Source organism: Schistocerca americana, chromosome X (genome assembly GCF_021461395.2).
Source record: "Schistocerca americana isolate TAMUIC-IGC-003095 chromosome X, iqSchAmer2.1, whole genome shotgun sequence".
Taxonomy (NCBI): Eukaryota; Metazoa; Arthropoda; class Insecta; order Orthoptera; family Acrididae; genus Schistocerca; species Schistocerca americana.
Window position 1 is genome coordinate 731685302 of NC_060130.1, and position 23270 is coordinate 731708571.

Genomic DNA, 23270 nt, shown 5'->3' on the forward strand with positions numbered 1-23270 from the left:
TCCGAATTTTTTATTTGGAAACTCTTACAGCTTTTGAAATAAAAAAACTTTATTAGCATTCTAATTTTTTATTTTTCATAGCTCTGTATTTGTTCCTCAAAATAGTCATCCTGGTGACTGACACATTTTTCCCAACGAGGGACAAGTTTGATGATACCGTCGCTGTAGAATGTTTGACTTTGCTGACGGAGCCACAACCTCACGTCTTCTTGCACCGCTTCATTACTATCAAAGTGAAGCTCTCGAAGGTTTTCTTTCAGTTTGGAAAACAGATTAAAATCAGTTGGGGTCAAGTCGGAACTGCATGGAGGATGATCGATGACAGTGAACCCAAGGCTTCGGATAGTTGCAGATGTCGCCGTGCTCGTGTGCGTTCTTACATTATGCTGAAGGAGAGAGTGCTTCATGTGTGCATGAACTCTTCGAATTGACGCTTTCAGTTTCCTGGGGGTGTTGCAGTACCTCGTAGAGTTGATGGGGGTACCTAAAGGCATGAATTCCAAATGCACCACACCTTGAACATTCCAGGACACTGTGAGCATGATTTTGCTTGCTGATGGCATGGACTTGAACTTTTTTGTCGTCTTGATCCTTTATACCGAAAATCAGTTGATACTCCCTTGTTTTCGGAGTTAAAATGTTGAACCCAGCTTACATCACCTAACGCAATGTTGTTAAGGAACCCATCACACACGTTTAACGCCGTACACAGGTTTCATCCTTTTATGGATTTCAATTGGAGGCAGGTATTCTAAGGTTAGAAACTCGATTACAGCATGCTGTTCCTCACACACCGACATACACTCATGCTCATAACTTAAGGTTAATTGCAGGATGCCATACAACGTGGCACTACACAAAACTGGCGCTAATAGCATAGGCACATAGGGAACACACACGACACAGATCTGTAAGTCCATGGTATTGGTGATAAGTTGAGAAAACCGTCCCGAAACTCATGTGCTACAAAACGCCACTGTTTGCTGCTCATGTACCCTGACATCAATTCGGGATATGATCGCCATGCACACATACATAGGCAGCACAACGGGTTGGCATACTCTGGATCAGGTGGTCAAGCAGCTGCTGGGGTATAGCCTCCCATTCTTGCACCAGTGCCTGTCGAAGCTCCTGAAGTGTCGTAGGGGTTTGTAGACCTGCAGCGATACGTCGACCGAGAGCATCCCAGACGTGCTCGATGGGGTTTAGGTCTGGAGAACAGGCAGGCCACTCCATTCACCTAACATCTTATGTTTCAAGGTACTCCTCCACGATGGCAGCTCGGTGGAACCGTGCTTTATCATCCATCAGGAGGAAGGTGGGACTCACTGCACCCCTGAAAAGGCGGACATACTGTTGCAAAATGACGTCCCGATACACCTGACCTGTTACAGTTCCTGTGTCAAAGACATGCAGGGGTGTACGAGCACCAATCATAATCCCACCACACACCATGAAACCACGACCTCCATGCAGGTCCCTTTCAAGGACATTAAGGGGTTGGTATCTGGCTCCTGGTTCACGCCAGATGAAAACTCGGCGAGAATCACTGTTCAAACTATACCTGGACTCGTCCTTGAACATAACCTGGGACCACTGTTCCAATGACCATGTACTATGTTCTTGACATCAGGCTTTACGGGCTCTCCTGTGACCAGGGGTCAGTGGAATGCACCTTGCAGATCTCCATCTCCGGGCGAATAAATGATGTCTGTTCAGTCGTCTGTAGACTGTGTCTGGAGACAACTGTTCCAGTGGCTGTGGTAAGGTGCCGAGCAAGGCTACCTGCAGTACTCCGTGGCCGTCTTCGAGCACTGATGGTGAGATATCGGTCTTCTTGTGTTGTTGTACACTGTGGACGTCCCGTTCTGTAGCGCCTGGACACGTTTCCTGTCTGTTTCCATAATCTTGAGATCACACTTTGTGGCACACGGAGGGCCGTGTTACGACCTGCTGTGTTTGACCAGCCTCCGGTCGCCCTAGTATTCTACCCCTCATAACGCCATCAATATGTGTTCTTTGAGTCATATTCAACACACTGTCACCATTAGCACGTCTGAAAACGTCTGCACACTTACTCGCTGCACCGTACTCTGACATGCACCAACACACCTCTGCGTTTGTGGACTGCTGCCAGGGCCACCGTGCGACGACCGCAGGTCAGATGCACCGAATTGTCATACCCCGAGGTGATTTAAACCCGCAAACCACCCAACAGGGCGTTGTTTCACAATGTATCAGCATAATCCTTAATTTATGAGCATGACTGTAGTTACGTTACGCACCACCGTGTTAAAAGTCACAATTCGCAACCCTCTGGCGGCAGAGGGTTGTAGATTGCGTTAGCGAATCGAGAAAGTCGACCGAGTAATACGCATGACAAATAGTACCTCAACCGATATTGATGACACATAGTGCTTCAACCGATACTGAGAACACAATAAAAAAAATCGAAACTGTAACTTTTGAGCACGCCATCGTATATGCAGCAAGCAGTAAAAGAAAGCAAGAAGAAATCTGCAAAATAATTTAAAGGTTTATGGAAATCACAGGTTGCAGTCGGATGCCGACCAATGCTCACGTTGGAAATAACGACGCTAGTGATCGGAGACCATTCTTAGTTCTTTCCGGAGAATGACGGAAGTGGTGAAGATAGCTGACCCCCTCACTCGAGAGTTGTCTTACATCAATTTGCAGCATTCTTCCGAAGTTTGACGGGGGCTCTCTCGTTTGGAACCGATTGCACAGTCTGAAACAGGGACTTCGTCGGATCTGTGACGAACTCAGCAGTAGATTTCCCAACTTAAGCTACACAGTAGAGACTTGTAAAGTCGCTCGGAATGGTCAGGTGCGCGCTGTACACCGAAAACGGTCATTCAAATGTTCACATTTTCTGGAGTTTGTCGAAACTCGGAGATCCCTCTAAAGAAAACACGCATCAGGAAAAATTACTGCTGCAATAGACGGCATATCAGATGCCACTGTTTAAAATATTGGTTGTCAACTACCGGAGCATTCGTAACGTAGTCCCAGGGCTCACGTCTCTAGCAGGAAACACTTGCCACCACATTAGACTAGAATAGTAGAGTTGTTGATACTCGAAAAAGAGAGTAGGGAAATTTTGTACAACTCGTGGAATGTATATCGAACAGCTAGATTAGACTCCCCAAGAAGAGGAGTATTCGTAGCGACAAGCAGAAATATTATGGCTCTGAGCACTATGGGACTTAACATCTATGGTCATCAGTCCCCAAGAACTTAGAACTACTTAAACCTAACCAACCTAAGGACATCACACAACACCCAGCCTTCACGAGGCAGAGAAAATCCCTGACCCCGCCGGGAATCGAACCCGGGAACCCGGGCGTGGGAAGCGAGAACGCTACCGCACGACCACAAGCTGCGGGCAGAAATATTATGTCTTGTGACATTCGCAATAAGTCCGATTGCGAACTAAGATAGACAAGGATAGCCGTGGTCAGTGGATTTATATTAACTATCGGACCTTACTACCGGCTACCAGACTCAAATTGGCCCTAGAATAATTCAAGAATAGGCTAAGTCGGATAACACCGAAATAACCCGAGTATATGGTATTCCCAATATCGACTGGGATAACTACGCATACGTTATCGGGCAAACAGCCTTGCGCTGTAATATTGTAAACATTGTCAGGTACCTTCCTCAAGCTTATTCCGCAGCCCAGTCGTGAAATATGTATTTGAGATATCCTGGTTACAATGACACTCAGCGTTTTTGATAGTCTCACGGAAGAGTGGATGATTGTGCACATGCTGATTTTACAGCGTAAAGTGAGCTAGGAGAATATTTTTGATTGGTCAAACTGACAACACAGTCACTAGCATTCTACTTAAAAGACTGATTGGGAAAATCTAGTTCAGATCCCATGGACGCATAAGAGTTGTGGTTAAACCTAAAAGGCGTTATAATTTGCGGTCTAGATAAATGCGTTTCAAGTAAAGTTATTAAAGGCAACAAAGAACCACGTTGCGGTAACAGCACCCCATTCGGAGAAAATTGCAGAAACAGAGACTACTACCATCTCACTACAAAAGAGACTGCAAAGAAACTGATAGGGAAACGTTAATTGTAACTCAGGTAACTAAAACAAGTAATATGCGTGGCGCCTACAATAATGCCCACAACCAGATACTAACGAAAGATGTATAGATGTATCAGAAAATCACATCACTAGGACATCCGCCTATTGTTGAAAAAAAAAAAAACTGGAGTCAGAGGGAAGAAATAGTAAATTCCTCATTTATAAATGTATTTTAGCTCGACGATAACAATTTTTGATCGCCGCACAAACTCACAGATGTGAGTTATTGATACTAAAACCCACAGTATTGAAAATCAGTTAAGACTGCTCTAAGCGAAAAAGGCACCAGGTCATGACTGAACTAAATTTATAATTGAACTTGAATACGCTGTGAAAACGGCTTCTTTCCTAGATCATATTTCTCTAGAGTCTCTTCTGCACTAAATAGTCTACGTAGCTCGAAAAGAACGCAGGGCATTCCTGTTTACAAAAAGGGAAAAGGAACGGATGAACAGAACTATACCGCAGTATTGCATACGTTCAGGAAAAACCACTTCGATCGGTGCCAGAAATTGAAGAGCAAATTCAGAACGTTGCTGCATATCATAAAGTTGCACCGTCTGGATCTTGTACGACTACCAGTGTAAAACAGACCGTAAGGCATTCCACACTGTTGACCACGGGATGGACAGTTCTCGCGACGCTGCACGAGCGTTAGCACTACTCGTAGAAATGTTGCATGGTCAGTCACAGAAACAGCAACCTCGTCAGTAACTTCCATCGGGATAGAACGCCTTCCTCTTCCAGGTGCCACACCAAGCTCACCCTTGTTTTCGATTTTCGATATCGTCATCTTTAAACCATTTAATGACATCGGGCCTCTCCACAGACCTTCCAGTCGCTGATACTCTCTCAATGAAGCCTTCAATTGCTGTCGTTCATGTAAAACAGTTGCACTAACAGTGCACGGTCTCACTTCTCGATAGTCGTACTGTTCACCCACGTTATGGCTTGTCAGATTACAGCGTTGATATAATACTCTCTTAAAAATATAGCTCTGTATAGGGAAAGTACGGCCAACTTCCCAGTGGTCGCCATTTTGCACCCATTGCCTCACTGGCAATACATTGACTTCTGCAGCATATTTAGCTGTGTATATTAAAGAAGTGCACTCAACCGTCTAATGCACTATTAAAACTGATCAGTGGCTTTAAACGAAACATGTCGGATATTTAGCAACAAAAAATCTTAACAAATTTAAGCTAAATGAGTCGAAAAGCATTTGTTATGGCGAGGATGAAACACTGTTTTTCCCTGCTATCTTTTATTAATAGCAGCGTGGGGTAGCCGTGCGGTCTCAGGCGTCTTGTGACGGTTCGCGCGGCTCCTCCCGTCGGAGGTTAGAGTCCTCCCTCGGGCATGGGTGAGTGTGTTGTCCTCAGAGTAAGTTAGTTTAAGTTAGATTAAGTAGTGCTTAAGCCTAGGGACCGATGACCTCAGCAGTTTGGTCCCATAGTCCTTACCATAAATTTCCAAATTTTATTAATAGCGAAAGCAGATTTCGCAGTTCTTGTTGCTGTATCGAGTTTGAACACCTGTTTTCGTAATTAGCTTTAAATTGGTCCTATACAATGGTCAGCAAGACAAAAGAGAACTAATATTAGTTCGCAAGTGCAAGGAAAAATCCATCGCTAATTTAAACCTCTATATCGACTTAATTCTTGTTTGTGGCATTCGGCACTGCGAAAATTCGCCCAGTGTCTCTTGAAACGAAATTAAGCGTTGGACTCAAACACTTGCGTGGTACCTTAGCAAATAGAATTGATTAAAGTGCCTAAATGATTACACAAGCTTTATATTTTTGTCAGATCTATCCCATAAAATTTTGTCTGCAAATTGTTATACGACATTATGAGAATGTTTACGAAAATACAAGACAGTACAATATTTTTAAAGTATGTGCGAATAAAACTAGGCTTACAATCAAAAGTAGGCTGTAGGAAACAGTAACAACTGTATTTGTATTAATATGGTGTAGATTAGCGACTAAATTGCAACAGTAATAGTAGTCTTCTAATAACGTTAATGGTTACTGAATGAAAAGTCGTCGTTTCGGTACCTGCCCAGCGCAAATTTCGTTATTATCTTTTTTGTACGTTATATTGTGTGGAACAGAGCACAATTTATTATTGTGCGCATTGTAAATATAAGTTTAAACCATACTGTACGATCAATCAGGCCAAATTTTTTACTAGTCATGGTGACTTTGTACGGTACCACTGACTAATTTTTATTTATTTTTTGCTAGCAGTGGCAGTTTTATCTCTAAGATTTCTATGTTCTAATTAAATTACCATTAAACCATCCTATTAGCTCTTCTGACATTTTTTTACTGTTCGATGGATTGGAAACTAAGTAACAGAAATGTAAAAAGGAAACGAAGACAAAAGGCCAGAAATAATTGAAATTAACTGAATATTTAAGTCGAGTTCGTGCAACCTTTCCCATTGCGGCCAATATTCTACTGCTTGTTGCCTTCGGAAGGAGTTCTGTACAGTTTTCCTTCCTTTTGGCGTCGAAACGAACAGCCAAAAGCACAGCACTGAGGCATTATTCTACTTAAAACTTCGAAGATACACAACACTTCCTATGCTTCAGCCGGCCGCTGTGGCCGAGCAGTTCTAGGCGCTTCAGTCCCGAACCGCGCTGCTGCTACGGTCGCAGGTTCTAATCCTGCCTCGGGCATGGATGTGTGTGATGTCCTTAGGTTAGTTAGGTGTAAGTAGTTCTAAGTCTAGGGGACTGATGACCTCAGACGTTAAGTCCCATAGTGCTTAGAGCCATTTGAACCATTTGAACCTATGCTTCACACGTAACGCTTGGGCCCACAATGGCTGTTAATGTCACGTGACGTGGTTTCAGTTGATCCTGACATGCGGACGGGGGTAAACGTAGGGGAAAAGGATGGCCATTTCCCTGTACAAAGGTTTACATACGAACAGTGCACAACGACAGATTTGCGCCTGGTGGACAAAATTGGGACTACTATTTCTTCAGCGTAAAACGGCTCCGCATTAACGCATTAGCTTGTCTATCAAGTTTCGCTGCCGTACAATAATTACAACCACACTGGACCTCATCGAGTAGCCGCACTTTCATTATAACCATCTGGTACCACTATCAGTCCTGTAACAGTAGTGGTCGTAAAAATACCATATCCGACAGGGACCGGAGGCGTGCGTCACACCTTGCCAATGACCGCCATTTTGAAATCCGACAGAAAATACTGTTGTCAGTGAATCCGAGTCCACACCAACACCCAGCCGAGTGAAAATTAAGAAGGGAGTGGCGTGCCATGGACATTTGGTGCCGGGTACATCGCTAAAGGCCACTATTCAGAGTGGTATATAGCTGTAGGTCTCCAACTACCCAAACAACACAGAAATTGGGCAGCAGCTGATTGGAGGCACGTAGTGGTCTCTGGCGAGTCGCAGTTTTGCCTGTTTTCAACTGTTGCAAGGCGCCAAGAGCACAGAGCATAGGACGCTTAATCCACAGTGTGAAGGCGCCGTAGTTCAGGCTGAAGGTGACACTGCAGTATTTGGCGTATGTATTTCGATCCATGATTCGGGCCGACTCATTCAGGCTGCCGAAAATATAAACTAGGATGTTTGTTTCACTATTCTTTGTGTTCACGGATCGCCCTTTCTTCTACGTTAGGGGCGGCCAGGATTTCGACCCATGGGCCGTGCCCTGGCGAGAGTGCCATAGCTCTCAGCTTCGCTGCCCATTTCCCCCACCGCCAAGCCACACTATCTGAGCGGAAAGAGGGCGGGGAGGCGGAAACTACGAACGCGCAGCTTTTAAATAACACTGCTATCGCACTGCAGACGACTTGGTTTTATATTTCACGTTTCTCAACAACATAAATCACAAACAAAACAAGTTTTCAGTATTATTTATTTCTTGCCCGCTGAAGATACCATTTTTATCTGGTACAAACTGTCGGCATACGCACAGCCGCAGAAAATTTCACAAATTTTCGCACTCAAGTTTCCACAAAACCGTGACTTATTTAGTCTCATAATCGAAAGAAGGTCTTTCACACAGATATATCCATCGAAATATTGTAGCACTTACGCCACCTCATTGTGGAGACGTGGATGCTTTCCTGAGGCAAACAATCTAGACAAAAAAATGGTTCAAATGGCTCTGAGCTCTATGGGACTTAACTTCTGAGGTCATCAGTCACCTAGAACTTAGAACTACTTGCGACAGTAGCGGTCGCGCAGTTCCAGACTGTAGCGCCTAGACCCGCTCGGCCACTCCGGCCGGCGATCTAGACATCCTGGACAGTTTTAACGTAAAAGAATATGTCACTAAAATGTGAATTCCTTTTTAGGTCAATCAGTTACACTTGAAAACAGCTCTAAAACAGAATTAAGTTCGACAGTGGCTTCAAAACGTTCAGGAAATTATGTTTGTAATTCTTTCAAGGCCACAATGTATTTTTCAAACCTTGTGTATTCCATTACGGCGGTGAGCTTAGGAAACTGGACTGTGTTTGTCAAAATGTGTCCCTTCTATACTGCGATTTTCTTTTTAAATGCATCCACATCAAATCAGAAGGAAGTTGTTACAAACCGTGCAGTTTCTTACTGTTGGCCGTGTGCGAGGTCTGTAATCTTTCTGGATGTTCTATTTTAGTTCCTGCACTCCTATTCCCTTCATAAATTCAACAATAGCCAGTTTTAAATAAAAAAATCGTTCAAGTCTTGAACCTTGACTGCACCAACGTACTTTGCAGTAATATATGAAGTCTGCATACTCTTCGTTCAGTTCCATCGAAAACAGTTGCTATTGACACTGGAATAATGCGTGCCACTTCATAAATTTCGCTATTCATACAACCAATAACTTCTCGTGCAGAAAGCCTGCGAATTTAGCCCAAAGTGCTTGTTGACGTACGGAACAATGAACCCTGCAGTCATGGACTGTGCGGCTCGTCCCGGCGGAGGTTCGAGTCCTCCCTCGGGCATGGGTGTGTGTGTTTGTCCTTAGGATAATTTAGGTTAAGTAGTGTGTAGGCTTAGGGACTGATGACCTTAGCAGTTAAGTCCGATAACATTTCACACACATTTTCATTTTCAATTAACCCTGTCTGTTGATCACTGTAAATCTTTGGTGTTTCATTGTCAACTAAATCTTTAAATTCTTTCTGCGTGGTATTGTAACATCGTTTCTCTCCTGTCATTCGCATTCATTTTTGATGGCTTGTGACTATAGGTCGCAAGACTGCCTTTTTTGTGCAGGAACATCGACTGGACCTGTGAACACCCTTTCGTCCACGAACAAACAGTGAAGGGCAAACAGCGCTGATACTACGATTCTGCAGAGCTGGAGAGAGTTGTGCCGACCGAAAAATGCTACATCGCAATACTAAATGAAATGTCGCACTGCACCGAGTACTTCCGAGAAGGAACGAGCAAAGCCGATACAGGCGGAGCCTTGTTCCTCCCACGGCCTGCACACTCGGCCCCCGTGATGTTTAGTACGCCGTGACCGGCGCTGTTGTGTGTGCTGTGGACGCTCCAGTGTTCAAATCTAATAGCAACCGTGTTTACAGAGTTGCACGCACATTCCTTATTTAACAAACATTCAAGCACTTATTTGCATCTCAACTGGCCGGCAGTCCTATCTTAATCTCCTAGAAAATGTCTGAGACTGTGATCAACAGTTGTTGAAAAACCCAGTCAACATCCCCGCAATTTGGTGGATGTACGCTGTGTAATCGTCAGCTACTTGTGGCTTACATGAAGAACCTTTTACTTCCCTTCCTCACCGATTTTAGACCATTACAGTAGAGTCTCGACAGTTCGAGTCTCGATAGTTCGAGTTTCCAATAATCCAAAAAAAAGAGGGGTTGCAACGATCTACTTTCTTTCTTTTACTGACATGATAAATAATGAAAACATCGTTGCAAAAGATAGATAGGGAGAGTAGAGCTCAGTGACAAAGCAGACAACAATGCAATCAACACCGACGATTAGCTCGCTGCCCTGTTGCACGAACAACTGTTGTCAGTATGGCACGAAATACCCCGACTGCTGCCGGCTGCTACCGATCAAAACTGGGGAGTTCATACGCTGCTGTAGATCGCAGTACCTGTACTGTACAGTGTTGTGTGTCGTTTTGTTTGTTGACTGTGTGTTCCGTTGTACACCTTACAAAGATGAGTGCTGTAACAAAAAAGTGGAAATTTGTGCCTTTGCATCTAAAATTAGAAGCACTAAGACGACTTGACAAAGGAGAAACACTATAAAAAGCTTGCTCTCGAAAATGGTGTCGGTGAAGTTACTGTTGGTGACTGGCGAAGAAACCGACTTAAATTGGAACAGTTTTCTTCACAGAAATGCTCGCACGAATCTCTCAGTCGAAGAAGTATAAAGAAGCCAAGCTTCGAAAAAACAAGTGAGGCATTGTTCATGTGGTTTACCCATCAGAGACAGAAGCTCTGATTTCTGGCCCAATCTTGCAAGAAAAAGCTTTGCTTTTCAGAAACCAGCTGCAGGAAGGAGATCACAATTTCCCCGCTAGCGTGGGCTGGCTCGACAAGTGGAAGAAGAGGTATGGAGTGCGTCAACTAGACGTATGTGGAGAAAAAAATCTCTGGTGACGCTCAGGCCGTTTCAAAATTTATCGTAGAGTATTAAAAAATCATAACTGACGAAAATTTGTCTGTTGTTGTGGTCTTCAGTCCTGAGACTGGTTTGATGCAGCTCTCCATGCTACTCTATCCTGTGCAAGCTTCTTCATCTCCCAGTACCTACTGCAACCTACATCCTTCTGAATCTGCTTAGTGTATTCATCTCTTGGTCTCCCCCTATGATTTTTACCCTCCACGCTGCCCTCCAATACTAAATTGGTGATCCCTTGATGCCTCAGAACATGTCCTACCAACCGATCCCTTCTTCTGGTCAAGTTGTGCCACAAACTTCTCTTCTCCCCAATCCTATTCAATACTTCCTCATTAGTTATGTGATCTACCCATCTAATCTTCAGCATTCTTCTGTAGCACCACATTTCAAAAGCTTCTATTCTCTTCTTGTCCAAACTATTTATCGTCCATGTTTCACTTCCATACATGGCTACACTCCATACAAATACTTTCAGAAATAACTTCCTGACACTTAAATCTATACTCGATGTTAACAAATTTCTCTTCTTCAGAAACGCTTTCCTTGCCATTGCCAGTCTACATTTTATATCCTCTCTACTTCGTCCATCATCAGTTATTTTGCTCCCCAAATAGCAAAACTCCTTTACTACTTTAAGTGTCTCATTTCCTAATCTAATACCCTCAGCATCACCCGACTTAATTCGACTACATTCCATTATCCTCGTTTTGCTTTTGTTGATGTTCATCTTATATCCTCCCTTCAAGACACCATCCATTCCGTTCAACTGCTCTTCCAAGTCCTTTGCTGTCTCTGCCAGAATTACAGTGTCATCGGCGAACCTCAAAGTTTTTATTTCTTCTCCATGGATTTTAATACCTACTCCAAATTTTTCTTTTGTTTCCTTTACTGCTTGCTCAATATAGAGATTGAATAACATTGGGGAGAGGCTACAACCCTGTCTTACTCCCTTCCCAACCACTGCTTCCCTTTCATGTCCCCCGACTCTTATAACTGCCATCTGGTTTCTGTACAAGTTGTAAATAGCCTTTCGCTCCCTGTATTTTACCCCTGCCACCTTTAGAATTTGAAAGAGAGTATTCCAGTCAACATTGTCAAAAGCTTTCTCTAAGTCTACAAATGCTAGAAACGTAGGTTTGCCTTTCCTTAATCTTTCTTCCAAGATAAGTCGTAAGGTCAGTATTGCCTCACGTGTTCCAGTATTTCTACGGAATCCAAACTGATCTTCCCCGAGGTCGGCTTCTACTAGTTTTTCCATTCGTCTGTAAAGAATTCGTGTTAGTACTTTGCAGCTGTGGCTTATTAAACTGATTGTTCGGTAATTTTCACATCTGTCGACACCTGCTTTCTTTGGGATTGGAATTATTATATTCTTCTTGAAATCTGAGGGTATTTCGCCTGCTTCATACATCTTGCTCACCAGATGGTAGAGTTTTGTCAGGACTGGCTCCCCCAAGGCCGTCAGTAGTTCCAATGGAATGTTGTCTACTCCGGGGGCCTTGTTTCGACTCAGGTCCTTCAGTGCTCTGTCAAACTCTTCACGCAGTATCGTATCTCCCATTTCATCTTCATCTACATCCTCTTCCATTTCCATAATATTGTCCTCAAGTGCATCGCCCTTGTATAGACCCTCTATATACTCCTTCCACCTTTCTGCTTTCCCTTCTTTGCTTAGAACTGGGTTTCCATCTGAGCTCTTGATGTTCATACATGTGGTTCTCTTATCTCCAAAGGTCTCTTTAATTTTCCTGTAGGCAGTATCTATCTTACCCCTAGTGAGATAAGCCACTACATCCTTACATTTGTCCTCTAGCCATCCCTGCTTAGCCATTTTGCACTTCCTGTCGATCTCATTTTTGAGACGTTTGTATTCCTTTTTGCCTGCTTCATTTACTGCATTTTTATATTTTCTCCTTTCATCAATTAAATTCAATATTTCTTCTGTTACCCAAGGATTTCTACTAGCTCTCGTCTTTTTACCTACTTGATCATCTGCTGCCTTCACTACTTCATCCCTCAGAGCTACCCATTCTTCTTCTACTGTATTTCTTTCCCCCATTCCTATCAATTGTTCCCTTATGCTCTCCCTGAAACTCTGTACAACCTCTGGTTCTTTCAGTTTATCCAGGTCCCATCTCCTTAAATTCCCACCTTTTTGCAGTTTCTTCAGTTTTAATCTACAGGTCATAACCAATAGATTGTGGTCAGAGTCCACATCTGCCCCTGGAAACGTCTTACAATTTAAAACCTGGTTCCTAAATCTCTGTCTTACCATTATATAATCTATCTGATACCTTTTAGTATCTCCAGGGTTCTTCCATGTATACAACCTTCTATCATGATTCTTAAACCAAGTGTTAGCTATGATTAAGTTGTGCTCTGTGTAAAATTCTACCAGGCGGCTTCCTCTTTCATTTCTTAGCCCCAATCCATATTCACCTACTACGTTTCCTTCTCTCCCTTTTCCTACACTCGAATTCCAGTCACCCATGACTATTAAATTTTCGTCTCCCTTCACTATCTGAATAATTTCTTTTATTTCATCATACATTTCTTCAATTTCTTCGTCATCTGCAGAGCTAGTTGGCATATAAACTTGTACTACTGTAGTAGGTGTGGGCTTCGTATCTATCTTGGCCACAATAATGCGTTCACTATGCTGTTTGTAGTAGCTTACCCGCATTCCTATTTTCCTATTCATTACTAAACCTACTCCTGCATTACCCCTATTGGACTTTGTGTTTATAACCCTGTAGTCACCTGACCAGAAGTCTTGTTCCTCCTGCCACCGAACTTCACTAATTCCCACTATATCTAACTTTAACCTATCCATTTCCCTTTTTAAATTTTCTAACCTACCTGCCCGATTAAGGGATCTGACATTCCACGCTCCGGTCCGTAGAACGCCAGTTTTCTTTCTCCTGATAACGACAACCTCTTGAGTAGTCCCCGCCCGGAGATCCGAATGGGGGACTATTTTACCTCCGGAATATTTTACCCAAGAGGACGCCATCATCATTTAATCATACAGTAAAGCTGCATGCCCTCGGGAAAAATTACGGCCGTAGTTTCCCCTTGCTTTCAGCCGTTCGCAGTACCAGCACAGCAAAGCCGTTTTGGTTATTGTTACAAGGCCAGATCAGTCAATCATCCAGACTGTTGCCCTTGCAACTACTGAAAAGGCTGCTGCCCCTCTTCAGGAACCACATGTTTGTCTGGCCTCTCAACAGATACCCCTCCGTTGTGGTTGTACCTACGGTGCGGCTATCTGTATCGCTGAGGCACGCAAGCCTCCCCACCAACGGCAAGGTCCATGGTTCATGGGGGGGGGGGGGGGGGGGGGGGGAAATTTGTCTAATGAACAAATATATAACTGTGATGAAACTGGGCTAAATTTTAAAGTGTTATGTACCAGCGAGAACACTTGCTTCTTGTGAAGAAAAAAGTGCTCCTGGGCACAAAAAAAGCAAAGAGCGGCTCACAGTTATGGCAGCTTCAAATGCAACTGGAAACCACAAACTAAAACTAGTTGTGATTGGGAAGTCTGCTAAGCCAAGAGCATTCAAGAATGTATCGACCTCAGCTCTTCCGGTTATCTATACACATCAGAATAATGCCTGGATGAATCAGGAAATCTTCAACAACTGGTTTTTTAACTCATTTGTACCTGACTGCAAGAATTTTTTAAAAGCAAGAGGACTGCCATGCATAGCAATTTTGCTCATGGATAATGCGTCCTCACATCCAAGTGCAGGAGAACTGCAGTGGGACGGTATCCGCGCCTTGGTCTTTCCCACCAAACGTAACCTGTCTCATTCATCCCATGGATCAGGGCGTTCTTGAATGTCTAAAAAAAAGTATCGACGGCGATTGCTACACTCAATCCTGCATTCCGAATACAACGAAAGCGTTGTAGGAGCTTTGAAGAAAGTGACTTTGAAGGACGTCGTGTACTGGATTAGCGAATCTTGGAGCGAAATAAGGTCAGACAGAATTTCTAAGTCATGGAGGAAAATTCTACTGGAAAGTATGCCAGACACAGAAACTGAAGATTTAGCAGATGAGGACGATCAACCATTGCGTAATTTAATCAGAAGATTGTCAGGGTGTTAAGAGGCAGAAGAGGTGGAAGTAGGCGAGTGGTTAAATTCGGACGAACAGTTGGAAGTGACAGACTCTTCTATAATTGACACGGTTCTCAGTGTGAGAGTGACGAGGATGACGAGGCAGAGCCCGCACCGATGATGAGTCACACCCATAGCTACGCTGCTCTCGAGGCCGCCATATGCTAGGTGGAACAACAGCCTGAGGCGACACCAACTGACCTACTGCTCCTGAGACGGTTGCGTGACATTGCCGCGAGGAAACGTTGCAGCTTCGCCAAACAAAAGACACTTCACTATTACTTGTCTAAATAAATAATTATTGTTAGTCTGCCAATGCAAATGCATATGTAAATACTTTTATTTTAATAAAGTTCATATTTCGACCTATATTACTTACAATATCACAATATTTCTTTTTCCCATTTAAATTTAGATAGTCCGAGTTTTCGATAGTTCGAGGTGGTTCGCGTCCCGTTCACCTCGAACTATCGAGACTCTACTGTATCGAGGCTAGGTGTTTTGTGAAACTGGCTCGATGTGTCCCTGTCGGTGACAACTGTTTTTGTCCGGAGTGCCTGTTTGCATTGCATCGAAGCGGGTGGTCTGTGGAGGCACTTAAAGTGCGCTACCACGCCCCCGACATCAAAGCGCAGAGCCGCCTCTGTGGCTGGCGCTGCTGTGAGCTGGCACGGCAGCCTCGAGGAGCGCAGGCGCACAGTGCCATGTTCTGCCCTAATTGGAAGATGGGAGAGCGCGCCAGCTTTAATGAGGATACGCGCGCCTCCGCAATTGCACGCTTCCGTCACTTCCGCACGCGAGCCGACACGCTGCACGCCAAATTTAACTACGCGGACAACGAGCCAATTGTGCAGTCCGGGGCCCGGCCCTGCACTGGCAGGGTGCCGAGTCGTCTCGAGCCGCTCTCGATAGCACCGGCAGTTTCACCTATGTAGCTGATTCTCACAGGATTCCTCACAAAACTGCGCGTCACATTCTTGTATGAACTAAGGAGGAGAAAAATACCAGGGAAAGGTACGGATTGTAGAATCGAGCAAAATTTTCCAAATAACAGTAGGTCGTAAATACGCCGTTGTGGGGCTGCGGCCATGAAATGACAGCCGATCAGAGAAGATAGTGTGAAAGTTCGTCCGTTAAGCCAACGTGTCTTACAAGGGGAGGCCACGACGTTTGGGACACGGATTTACTGCAAACTTCGTACACTCGTAGTACTCCATGAGGACAACAAAATGTGTAAGCAGTAGCGCGTACTTCTCAAGCGTTACTGAGAAAATCGCAAGATAATTTCGGTCGTCAAATATATATCTGTGCGTGGCTATTTTTACCATGAAGCGGCTGCAGACGAGTGGTGCCGGCACGGTAGCTCAGCGTGTTCGGTCAGAGCACTAGCTTCCCTTTCTAATAAAAAACTGAACGGGTGTCATCGGATGTCCACCCTGAACAACGTCAACGAACAATATAGAACAATTTTTTTTTTTTTTAAGTGGTCTGCGTTCAAGCCACTGGATCGCTGGATAGAGTTCCGTTCGTCAGTTTTTTTTTATTTTCAATACAGTCATTTTCTTTGTTATTTATGTTACAATATATACAGGGCGTTTCAAAAAGAAAGAGCAGATTTCAAACATTTATTTCTCAAAAACTACAAATGATAGAAACACAATTCAAACGTTTCTTGTCAGAGAAAGGTTCAAAGTTTTTCAATGGTCCGCGCAGAAGTTCCATGCAAATCCGCAGTGGCGCTGGCGTTTGTTTGTAGGAAAATGGCGACGACACCACAGGAACGATCATTTTGTGTGCTGCAATTTGCAAAGTTAGAGTCCATTGTTGGTGTGCAACGTGCATTCCGCCGTCAATTCAACAAACAGCCGCCTCGTCATAAGCAAATTTATGAGTGGCATCACAGATTCGTAGAAGATGGTTGCATCTGCAAGCGAAAAAGCACGGGTCGTCCACGCACATCGGATGAAAATGTCGAGCGTGTCCGTGCAGCTTACGAAAGGAGCCCTAGAAAATCCACGACACGGGCAAGTCACGAACTAAACATGTCTAAAACAACGGTATGGCGCGTTCTGAGTAAGCGTCTGCACATGAAGCCGTACAAACTGCAGTTATTGCAAGCATTGCGTCCTGACGACCACAACAAAAGGTTCGAATTTTCAACTGCAATTCTACAGGACATGGAAGAGGACAATTTTGCCGAACGATTAATTTTTTCAGATGAATCAACGTTTCACATTTCTGGTAAAGTTAATCGGCATAACGTACGAATTTGGGCGAGTGAAACTCCGAGGGACGTTATTCAACATGAAAGAGACTCACCAAAGGTTAACGTCTTTTGTGCAATTTCGGTAAACAAAGTTTATGGACCTTTCTTTTTCATGGAGAAAACTATCACAGGAACCATTTACCTGGACATGTTAGAAAACTGGCTATTTCCTCAACTTCAGGAAGATTCAAATCACTTCATCTTCATGCAAGATGGCGCCCCACCACACTTCTCTGAACCTGTACGACGGTACCTAAATAACACCATTCCAGGACGGTGGATTGGAAGAGCAGGAGCACAAGATCAATGTCATCGTCTGTGGCCTCCCAGGTCACCAGACCTTACTCCCTGCGATTTTTATTTGTGGGGGTACATAAAGGACTGTGTTTATGTCCCACCTATGCCCGCTACTCTTCAAGAGGTACGACATCGAATTGTTGCGGCCGTGAATTCGGTAACTAAAGACCAGTTGCGTCGTGTGTGGCAAGAAATGAGATACCGGTTTGATATTTGTCGTGTAACAAATGGTGCTCATATTGAGGTACAGTTTTGATATTTGTTGTGTAACATTTGGTACTCATATTGAGTGAAGGACCGTTGGAATTGTGTTTCTATCATTTGTAGTTTTTGAGAAATAAATGTTTGAAATCTGCTCTTTCTTTTTGAAACGCCCTGTATAATGGGGAAAATACGTGTAATCGGGTGAACTTTTATTAAAAGTGGTTCAAATGGCTCTGAGCACTTTGGGGCTTATCTTCTGAGGTCATCAGTCCCCTAGAACTTATAACTACTTAAACCTAACTAACCTAAGGACATTAATGTTTCCATCAGAGAGGTCTTATCATACTGATTTACTATACCTGTTAATGTAAAAGTTCATTCGTGCTCTCTGTACGTTACCGTTAATTAACATCTGTGGACTATAAACATCATTATTTGTTACATTGTACCTCGCAGTATCATACGCTGACGACCGTATTGCAGCATTGTTTCCGCAGAACAGCCAACGTTCTCAACAAATTAGTGTCATTACGGTACAGTTAACTTAACAAGCTTGTCCCAGCAAACATCACACGAAATTAGTATGTAACGTAAGCAGCCACGGATAGAAATTTCAAGTTTGCCTAGCTTTAAACGTCCAGCTGAAACCATTATTTCCGTTAATTTAATTAGCAATGCGCTCTTTAGCGTAATAGTTATCAGCTGGGGCATATTGGTTTAAATGCACTCTCTTCCACACTCGTCGTAAATTGGCTGTTGTTTACTGCCGTAGCTCCACAATCCTGCATTTCCGACTTACGTTCAATTGGGAAGTATTATTTGGTTCGACGCCCGCTAACCACAGTGGCCTTATCATCAAGCTGTGTAATGATTTTAATACTCGAGTATCCAGCGATGCGCAACTAGGAAGTGTTCTGCCGTACGAAGCAGTTAAAATGTACTTGGGTCTTGCGTAGCGCCCAGCTCCGCGCGAGCGGTCAGGGAGCATGCGAAGTCGCGTGGGCTGATTCCGGCGGTAGCAGTGGTGGGGGAACTTCACAGCAGCAAGCTACAGCTGTGCTCCGCCTGTGCAGTGAATGAGCTGTGGCACAGCACTACACTGTTATGTCACCGTGTACACGTCTTTAGCGAGTTCCTGTTTCTTTCTTTTTTATGGTGGGAATTTGGTGGGTGGTGGAGGGATTGTGAGTGCATAATATATTTCACCTGTTCTTATATTTGAAAATCCTGCAATTGTATATAATATCTAGGAGTTCGTTTCGTAATTCATAACAGAAATGAACATGGAAACTACGTTTTGAGAGACATGCCAACCTTTGATATTGTACCTATAACTACTGTTGAGGCAACAGGCACTCCTCTACTGTGATGAGGTACAAGATATTTTTAAGAAGCACGATGATCGAGACCGTGTTGAGAGCATTAAGAATGGCCTCCACAAGAAAGGCACGATTAAAGCCATACCTATTTTCACTAAAAAGGTTATTAACATGTCTTCTTTAAATGCTGAACAATGGAGTTTACCCCGTCAGCCCAAAAGGTTTCGAGATCGGAGTAATAGAAAATAGAGAAAAGCTAAGATGATGGGTTTTTGTCCTTCAAGTGTTTTACATAGTCTCTTCCCATTTGAGTACAACGCACAAAACATTCCTACAACCATAAGAAACTGTCAGAAAATTCCTTTGGGACGTTGTCCAACTCTTGTGTAACATTGACTCGAATGTCGATTATGTCGTCAGAGCTTTGACTTTTCATGTAAATATCTACACTCGGTCGTTTATGGTAGGTTCGTGTTAACAACGCCGAGTCTCGTCGCCGGAGGTGGTTTTATTTATGAAAAAAAACTGTTTGCATTTTTCTTTCAATCAAATCGCGGTAGGCGTACACGGGCCGTTGTTGACACATTACGGCCGCACGTGCACTACTTAACGCTGCCTGCTCACAACGACTGGTCGAATGCACGCCTGTTTTCTACAGTTTTTCAGGTTTCCACAGTGGCTATTGCGTTTACGTCTCGGAACTTTTTGGGGGTACGTTGCATGTGCAAGAACTCTTCCTCTATCATGTATAGAGTATACTGATGCTATTTTAGGCCAATGTCTTTAAATACATCTTGCAATAAAATGTATGTGCTTCGCGTAAAATTTTAATGGTTTCGGTATGTAGTATCCGTCACGAGACGCCACTGCTCGATAGGACTACAAGTCATCAACATCCCTACCGAGACTAGTAGAGTAAGGAAATGAACCGCTCGCGGACAATTAATTGGTCAGTAAGCAGTAAACTAAAGCTGAACGTAAAGAAAACAAACAGTATATTTAAAGAAAGAAAATATTACTGCCACACTAATTACGAATGATAACTTCATAGACAGCGTAAGAGCAGTCTGGTCCCTTTCATCCCACAAACCAACTAACCGTAAGAGACATAGAGTTTTTAGAGATGAAATTAACTGTCAATTGAAGTGAAACGAAAACACAAAGAGGAAGTATGATTAGGGCTTAACGTCCCGTCGACGACGAGGCCGTTGCAGACAGAGGACAAGCTCGGATTGAGGAAGCAAAACGCCTGTACATTTTGCTGCATTTGCCTTAAGCAATACAGCGAATTTACGGAAAAGCTGCGTCTTGAAAGCCAGACACAGGATTTGAAACGTCATATTCTACCTTATGCCAGTCCATTGTCTTATCATCGTGTGACCTTGCCCGTCGGCAAACAGACAGTTTGTCATGAGCATATACAGAAAGTGCTCGTAAATAAATTCTGTTCCCATGCACGCTCAGAACTTAGTACAGTGTAATTTTTGGAGATAGAGTGTACAAAATATAGCCACAGTTTTAAAACTAAAGGCAGGGCCATAAGGTTAATAAATAAAAAACTGTAGTTGGGCTCACTGTTTGAACTGGTTTAAAGAGTTGCGGATTCTAACTGTGCACACTAAGAAAAACAGTAGTAGCTGTTACACTAACATTTACATTCTTGTTCATGCGACAAGAGCCATATTTAATGTACACCTACAGAGAAAAATTAAATAAAAAGTCAAAACAGCCCAAGTAAATGGAAGAGAACAGAAATCAAAATGTTTCAAAAGGTAGTTAAAGCATTCCTCTTGAGAAACACCCATTGTACAGTACATGATTACATAAATAACACAAAGCAGAATTTGGTAAAAATGTTACGGTTAATAAGAACTCAAAAAGAAAAACCCCTTTCATTTCACAGTATACTTGTATAATACATGTAACTGGAAAACTGTATACCCATTATTTCTGATCGAAAATGTAACCCTCCTTTCATGTTCTTGACCCTAATATCTTCTTCATTGTTGCGTGTTGATTACTCAGATGTTCATACAGGTAACTGGGAACGCACAAAAAATGTAACGGACAGGTTGGGCTAGTAAAATGGTCATTATGTTGCCCGAAAGGATATGTGCATTATCTGTGCAGTGTGTGTTGTGACTCGTGATGAGATTTGAGTAAAACGTAAGAGTTAGAAGAATTCACTCGAACTGCATGTTAATTAACTTGAAATTATGTTTTATTTTCATATTAAGCCGTTAGGTCCAATATTATTGTAAAATGATCTTTGGATGGCTAAAGCCAACTAACAATCTATATCATGATGCCAAAAGTCTTCTTACATCCAACTGCATGCAATCTGTCTGGTGTCGGTGGGTATCTAATTCCAGGTACGAGTTGTCATCAACTTCGATGTGCTTTCTATTGGAATGATTGAAAGCAGAGAACTGAGGGATCCGGCACAGTGGTTAGCATTCGAGAGGGTGGCAGTTCAAATCCGTGTCCGGTCATTCAGATCCAGGTCCCCTAAATGCCTTAAAGCGAATACCGGGATGGTTCCTTTAAAAGACCATAGTTGATATCCTTCTCCATTTCCAGCTTGTGCTCTCTGACTATTGATCTTGTTGTCGACAGAGCTATAAACCCTAAAATTCCTACCTTTCCGCTAGAAAAAATTATCGTAATTAGATATATTCAAGACTACTATTACTAATGCTTCCACGAAGGAAAAATTCATCGCCACCATCCTTCCGGCAGTAGATATACACATCGCGATGCTGGTAAAAACCATTCGCGAAAATATTGCAACCCGCTGACGGTCTGCGTGTATTCTCAGCCCAATCACTTGCTCACGATTCATGTGAACGACTGGCCCAGCCAACAGAGTGGCAGCTTCGGCTGATAAGCACAATTAAGCACTCATACCCACGAATTCCTGACAGAATAATGCTAGATTTTCATCAACGCGGACTGTTATCACAGACATTATTCTTAGGCATCGTATTTGATTTTGGACTATCGTGAGTCTCCCACACTAACAGTGCACTAACAACATTTGAAAAGCCTCAAAAATTACCAGTTCAGTCTTTTGGGTTTGGTAAGCCCCGCATGACACCCATGTACTTATTCTAGACGGTACTAAGGATACATGGCGTTCCTCATTGATCGAAGTGATAGCCTGATTAAAATAGATGAACTATAGCTTACATGTGAAGATTTTAAAGAAAGTTAGCGACGTATAATTATTTACTACGGAATTCTCTCTGAAGTTATCTTCTACATTTCTGCATGGAGGATCGCGGCTTGCTTTTCGGAACTCTCTTCAAAGCGCCAACTTCCTATTCGTATGAAAAATTGTTCGTTCCTCTCCCACTGAGTGGGTAAACATTTAGATAGTAAACCTTCAACAAAAAAAACCGTTCTTCTGTCCCGATGTAATGTCTTACGCATATACATGGCCGGGCTCCATTTACTTTTACGGCAATGGTTCCAAGACATCTTACAAAAATTACTTAGGAACAGTGTTTCTTCGCCCATAAATAGCCGCCTGAAAAATGTTTGCCTAGCGGAGTGGCCGCGCGATTTGAGGCGCCATGTCACGGACTACGTGGCCCCTCCCGCCGGACGTTCGAGTCCTCCCTCGGGCATGTGTGTGTGTGTGTGTGTGTGTGTGTGTGTGTGTGTTGTCCTTAGCATAATTTAAGTAGTGTGTAAGTCTAGGGACCGATGACCTCAGCAGTTTGGTCTCTTAGGATGTCACACGCATTTGAATTTTGAAAAACGTTTCAGTCGTTGAAAGAAGCTTATCTGTATTACATGTCTTTGGGCCCCATCCTGTCAGATTCGATATCAGTTTTACAGTAAACAACACTTAAGGAGAGGAGTTCCAATAAAAGCCATTTTATCTAAACTATGAATTGCCAATGCATTTCATTAGGTAAGTGATAGAATTCCTGTGGACAAAGCCTGACTGTGGCACTATTCTTAATGAAGAAATCGATCTTCTCGCCAATGAGTACACAAAAACCGGATCCCTATTCAACCACGGACATTTACTTATTGAATTTTATCACTCTGCACAAAACGCCTTCCACTGACGCTAACAGGACGGAAATGTATCTAAGGTATTCAGAGGAAGATTCTGGGCTTTTTCAATTACTTGGGGCGTTTGAGGATTCGTTAAGGAGGATTCGGGAGACATTTAAACCGCACTGCGACTGCGTCTGTACAAAAGGTAAAGTTCTTGCAACAGTTACGTCACTAAAACGTAGAGTTTCCTTCTAGTGCTCCAATTCTGCTCTCTCTGAGCAATCCAGG